This window comes from Astatotilapia calliptera, chromosome 11, assembly GCF_900246225.1.
Source record: "Astatotilapia calliptera chromosome 11, fAstCal1.2, whole genome shotgun sequence".
NCBI lineage: Eukaryota > Metazoa > Chordata > Actinopteri > Cichliformes > Cichlidae > Astatotilapia > Astatotilapia calliptera.
This window is the reverse complement of record NC_039312.1, coordinates 17,702,325-17,708,379: the sequence shown is the minus strand read 5'-3', so window position 1 is coordinate 17,708,379 and position 6,055 is coordinate 17,702,325.

The following is a 6,055-nucleotide window of genomic DNA, read 5'->3' as shown; positions in this document are numbered from 1 at the left end:
CTCCTCCAACACTGGGGGCCGCTCCCGGGCTCCCAAGCTCCCGAGCCAGACCCCTGCACGCCGATCATCTGAGCATGCAAACTTTCTTCCTCTGCCTGCCTCACGCCCGTCTTTATCTTTCTTCTCTGCTTTGCTCTCTTTCATTCCCCGCTGAAAGGAAATCTATCGGCTCGGAGCTGATTCATCTTGCTTTAATAAGGCCCAGATGCTGGTAAATATTAAATGCACTACAGTGAGGAACAGACAACACTGTGACCAGCTATTGACAAAACACAGCATTAGAGGGATGGAATGAGCTGAAATCCATATGGACAAATTAACAAACACAGGAAGGTGTCAAAGAGACACCCACAACTAATGCTGTTTTCATTCGCACACTTGCACAGTTGTTTTACTCTCACATTTCTTTTTTTGCGTCCGATTTAATTTCCCTAAATCTGTTATCATTCATTTTTAGCTAAAAAAAAAAGGACATAAAAAATACGGCTGACCTTCTAGAGTTTTATTTCATTCATTACTGATCTTGTGCACAGTATGCTATTGCTACAGGTCATCTCCAGCAACAGTCAACACAATATCTGTCTGGCAATTAATTTCAGCAGCTAATCGATGATTGTTTGTGTGCTTCAGTGGAAAAAGACTTCCCTCCCCCTTTTCTTTTAGCATTTTATGCATCGTCACATTTTGAATCTTTAAGACAAAGCACCCCAAAAACAACATTAAAACATTTAAAAATAATAAATAAATATAACTTTAATAGCTTAAGATAACTAGCATCTGCTGTAAGACGATATTGAGAGTATCAGCTGGAGATATGTAAGGAGGTAACTCAAAAACTCTGTAAAGTCATTAACCGAATTTCAAAGCAAATTGTCTAAGGAGCTGGGAGCTTCCACAGAATGTAATAAATTGTGTAACTTTGCAAAACATTTATTGCATTAAAAATTGTAACGTTGGTCTATTTTAAATCAAAATGTTGAATTTGTTTTATGTTGGAAAAAATAATCTTATGTTAACTTCCACCAATATAAGAGCCAGGAATATATATATTTCTTGATAACTAATACACACTTCAAATCTGTGACAGCATGGTTTTGGAAAATTTTGACTCATTTAGAGTTTTTTTTTCAGGCAAATACACGAAAAGAAGAATCTCCATCATTTAGCCACGTCTATAAACGTGTGCGCCCTTCCTTTGTTAAAGCAATAAAACAAGCTAATACTTCCTCTTTCCATCCTTGAACCTCTCAGTCTCCCTCTTGTTCAATCATGACATAGTCAGACAGCATACACATCTGTCCCCTTTGGCTATTCCTGACAAGTTCAACTGGAGAGCCTTTGAGACAAGGGGAGGGGCTGCAGGGAAAAGCCAAAAAGTTCTGCCTGAGTGGTGCCTTAAGGCAGCAGATGAGACACAAAGATAATGCTGGGTGGTTCTCATAGCCCACAACTGAGGGATCCCACCTTAAAATCAGGTGGTTAATTTGAAAGTTGACAAGCAGGACTTGTCATGTACAGTGGAGTATTAGTAAGTCATGTTCATTCAGGTGTCTGAAACATCAGATGGGCCCTTAAAATAGGCACTCAAACACTCCACTGTCCATCAGTAAGGAGACAATGTGCTGACTGACTAATACAATTTGGATCATCTTGTGTCTGCTGTATTAATTTGTGTGTGCAAAAAAATATGCGATAGATGTGACACTTTCCTTGTACTTTAATATCTACAAAGAATATAAATGTGTTTTTATACATCAGAAGCATCAATAATGCTCTCCTGTGTTTTAATTTATCTCAGATAATTTAAAAAAGGGTTAACAAAAAGTCTGCATGCGTCTTTTTTCTGAAAATATCTTGCAAGACATGAATTCTACATAAGCACAACTAAAATTACCGTTTTTATTTATTTATATTTTGCTTTGAAAGAAAGCTTCTTCACTTCTTTAATGTTAATTTGCATCATCTTATGTGAGAAATCAGTCGACCTATGTGGAAAGAAAAACCAAGTCCTGACCCTGAGATATGTAATTGTCTTTCACTGAGTATAAAATGATGATGAAGAAAAAAGTAAAAAAAAAAAAAAAAAACCAACTACTCTTTGAAGTAGAAGCAAGGCTGTTGCAATTCTGCTGCAAGCAAATCAAAGCAGAGAGGAAAAAACAGTCTGTGACCAAGAATGACAGGCCTGAGAGAATGTCACAGCAATTGTGGGGCCATCACTGGCAAGAGATGATGGGTGATTGCTTTGCGTTCCACGGCAAGTCCATCCTGGAGGACATTGCGCACCCTTGCTCATCTGTGGCCCAACCTTTGGCGCTGACATTTAAAGTGTTGATTTTGGAGCACTTATGCTAATTGTTGTAATTTTCCTGATGAAGCGCCATTCTGATACCTTGATGTGGCCAAGATAGTTTTACATTTTCTATGTGGTCCTCTTTGCCATTTGCACTGTGTAGTGTCAGCGCAGAGTGCTACTGAAAGCAGACAAAATTGCAAGCAAATTGCATCAGATTGCCAACATTGTGAAAAGGTAAATTGCTTGCAAATCTATTTAAACCACTGGCCTATTTTCATCAGCTATGGTACTTGGTATTCATGATTGCTTAATTGGCGACCTTTTCTATTGTGTAGTGCTTTATGGTGCGATGGAAAACGATCTTTACCAAACCAATTACCCTTTTTTTTTTCTCTGCACTACTACATTAGAGCTGTGATTGCAACAGCTAGTCCTTTGTAAATGAACTTTCTGGTTTCAGAGAACAGGCTAAAGTGTCATTTGTTTGATATGATGTTGTTGAGCCTTTTTTTTTTTTAATAAAAAGCAGCGCTAAAAAGATGGACTGTTTTAGTTATACCCTGTACACATGTGACAGTAATAAGCCCATAATAACCTCGTCCATGTGAGAGACTTGTTAAATATAAAAAATATTTTGTCACACTATCAATCATGTGTATTTACCTACCGCTTAGGCTTTATGAAGCTTCAGATATGGCCATTTGAACATTTCCTGCAGTTTTAGGCAAGACCTCGGTGGGCTGTTAAGTTACATTTGCTGGCAGTTGATATTAAATATGCTGGGATTTAAATCTGTCCTCTTTCTTATTTACAGCAATTTTTTTAATGTGTGGTGGTTTACAGAACTCTGCAAACCAATTCACTATCACAGAAAGCCAGTGCTGTTCTAGCAACTTTAATATTATCCTCAATGCTGAGAAATTAATTTGAATCCCTCTCGTGTTGGTTAACTGATCAATACATTTTTCACTAGCCTGACCGTCCACTGCAGAGTTCCATTTTCATTCATTATTGTCTCAAAAGCATGATAATGAGAAAGTCCCCCCCTCTCTTTCCTAGACAGACTTTTTGCAGTATTGAATTGAAGTGCTGTCAGTCTGCTCACTTCTCCTCTGCCAGACAGGCCAATAGAATTAACCCTGGATTAACCCACCAGGCCCAAGTGCAAGGTAATGGCCTTGGCTAATGGCTGTGGCTGCCCGGTGCCAGGTACTATTGACTCTCGTTGGCACAATTTGTTCCATCTGAGGGGCAGCGTGACAGCATGGTCATCTCTGTACAGCTGGCGTCCATTGCCACTGCCAGGCGGAGATAATGTTCAACCACGCCATCGAGCCAGGATCATAAGGAGCAGTGTTCTCTGGCCTCATCTCCGTCTTGACAAACATGGGAAAGGATCCTTTAGGAAAACATGCTTTATGTATTTTTGAATCTTTGTATTTGGTCCAAGAGAAACAGTAATACTCTTCAAATGGTGATGCAGTATAAACCACCGAAACAGTTGGTCATTGATTTAGCAGCTTCCAAGCACTTAAAAGATTTCAAGATGTTATCGTCACTCATATAAAACTGGCAGGTTTGAGGCTACAGCAGGCTTTATTTCAGTCCACTCATTTTCTGGCAGCTTTCTTCATCTAGTCACTCCTGTGTATAAACAGCTCTCATCCTTAGTTTTTTTTGTGCTCATGTCTTTGCCTGGGGTGTGGGAGTGTAATGCAGGTGGGGGGATGAGAAAGAGGGCTTAAATCTGTCTGAACAAGGAAGCAGTCTCCTCCTCTTCAGTAGATTAGCTTATTTTAACTTCGGTCAGGCTTTTACAGAGGCAGAGGACGGGGTTCGGTGTGTGTTTATGTGGATGTGAGCGAGGGGTGCTTATAACCCCTCCTGCCATTTTAGCAGACCTGAGCTCTGAATGGGAATGTGGAGGTGAGGGAGGGGGCTGTAAATTTTCTCTGAGTCAGGCCAAAGCTGATTGATCTCTGAGTGTAAAATCGATAAGTAGACACTGTCATTTTTGTAAAGGATGACTTGGAAAGAGAAAATAAATTAAGACTCCCCAGATCGGACTGGATGTGCACACACTGATGGTTTGGTCTAATTAATTCAGTGCACTCCGTATTTTGGTAACGTTGCGTTCGCAGCTTCAATCTCACAGGTGCCTAGCCATGGCAGGCAGTGCTGGCAGCAGCAGACCCTTTATTACACTATGTATATTTCATCGCAAACATGCAGAGAAATCAGACACGTGCCCTTGCACTCCCTCCATGTCTTGATTCCTGATTAATCTCTGTTGTTATTTTCAGACGTACATCACGTCAGGGGTTGATTAAATCAGGAATTGAAAGCCATTGTCTTTCTTGCATGTCCCTTAGCAGAACTAATGTACCTGCTGTGGTCATTTGTCTTGAGTTGTTATAAGAAATAAAGACTGGTGCACTTTTCTCGTCCACAAGATATTGCACGAAGATTAATTTACTACTTCTCATCTCTTTGCTCCTCAGTTTACTGTCTGCAGTGTCACTTGTAATATTTTTCATGCTTAGATATGCTGTTTTCACTTATTCATTCCTGTTTCACCTTGATCCTCTCATCTATTATATTACGCTTCTTCCGAGCACCGGGAGAATATAGTCCTCATGCCTTATTGGATTGATGGTTACAGAAACCATTGCATAATATCAACTTTCAGTGGGCCATTTTTCACTGCGTTTCCCCCGATGTTTCATTTGATCAGCACTCGCGATTTTCTCTGTGTTCACATCTCCAGCTAGTGTCTTTGTTTATACCCTTGTGCTCTGTGTCATGTAGGACATCCTTGCCTGAAGTGGCGTATGCAAGAGCAGCGTGTGTGCGTGCGCGCGTGTGTGTCTACTCAGTGGCTTTTATCACTTGGTCTCTAATGTGTCAGATGTTACTCAGGATCCACTCATCATGCTGCTGTCTCCACTGTTCAGCGGGACCATTAAGGACACATCAGGCTATCAGGAGGCAGCTCTCGGGGACTGGCAGGCATTAAATACTCCCTTTGGCCTCACTTTGAATGATCTACAGGTCAGAAGGGCTTTGCACATGGCTTGGGGCTTTAGAACAATCACTGTGGGATAGAAACCTGACAGATTTGCGCATTATACATGTGGGTCAACCTTGCAAGTTTATAGCCTTTTGAGATATTTGAAGGGTCTGCCGTATGGAGCGGCTAATGCTGAAGGCTCATATCTCTCTTGACTACGCTCGAGAGAGAGCCAAGACTAACTAGACCAGATTTATCTTGGTGTGTAAAACAAAGGGGTTCTGAGACATGTGTCTCGCGAAGTAAAAGAGTAATTCTTTAAACCATCGACGTGAAAGAAGATAATTTGTATGTGAAATACTCATTTAATTCGCATTCACTAAGCAGGTTATCAAATTAAATCAGGGCTCTGTTAGGCCTGCCACTTGGGCTTTTGGGCCCAGCTTCATGTGTAAAATTGGGCAACAAGAGATTTGGGAGAGCGCTTTGCACACTCCTGTCACGTCATCTCTTGGCTCCCCTCAGGAGGCCGATCCCGGGGTCAGTGCTTGTGGAGAGATGCCTCTATGGACTGCCACAGGGCGACAGGGCCACAACACCATCTCCAGCTGGGCAACTTATTACAGCCCCAGTCTTTCTCAGCCCCTCCTCACCTGCCCCAGCCATTCACAACATCATCAAGCCATCACATATTCATGAAGCTGGGGGCTGGTGGAGTGTGTGTGTCTGTGAGCAATTGGTGTGTGTGT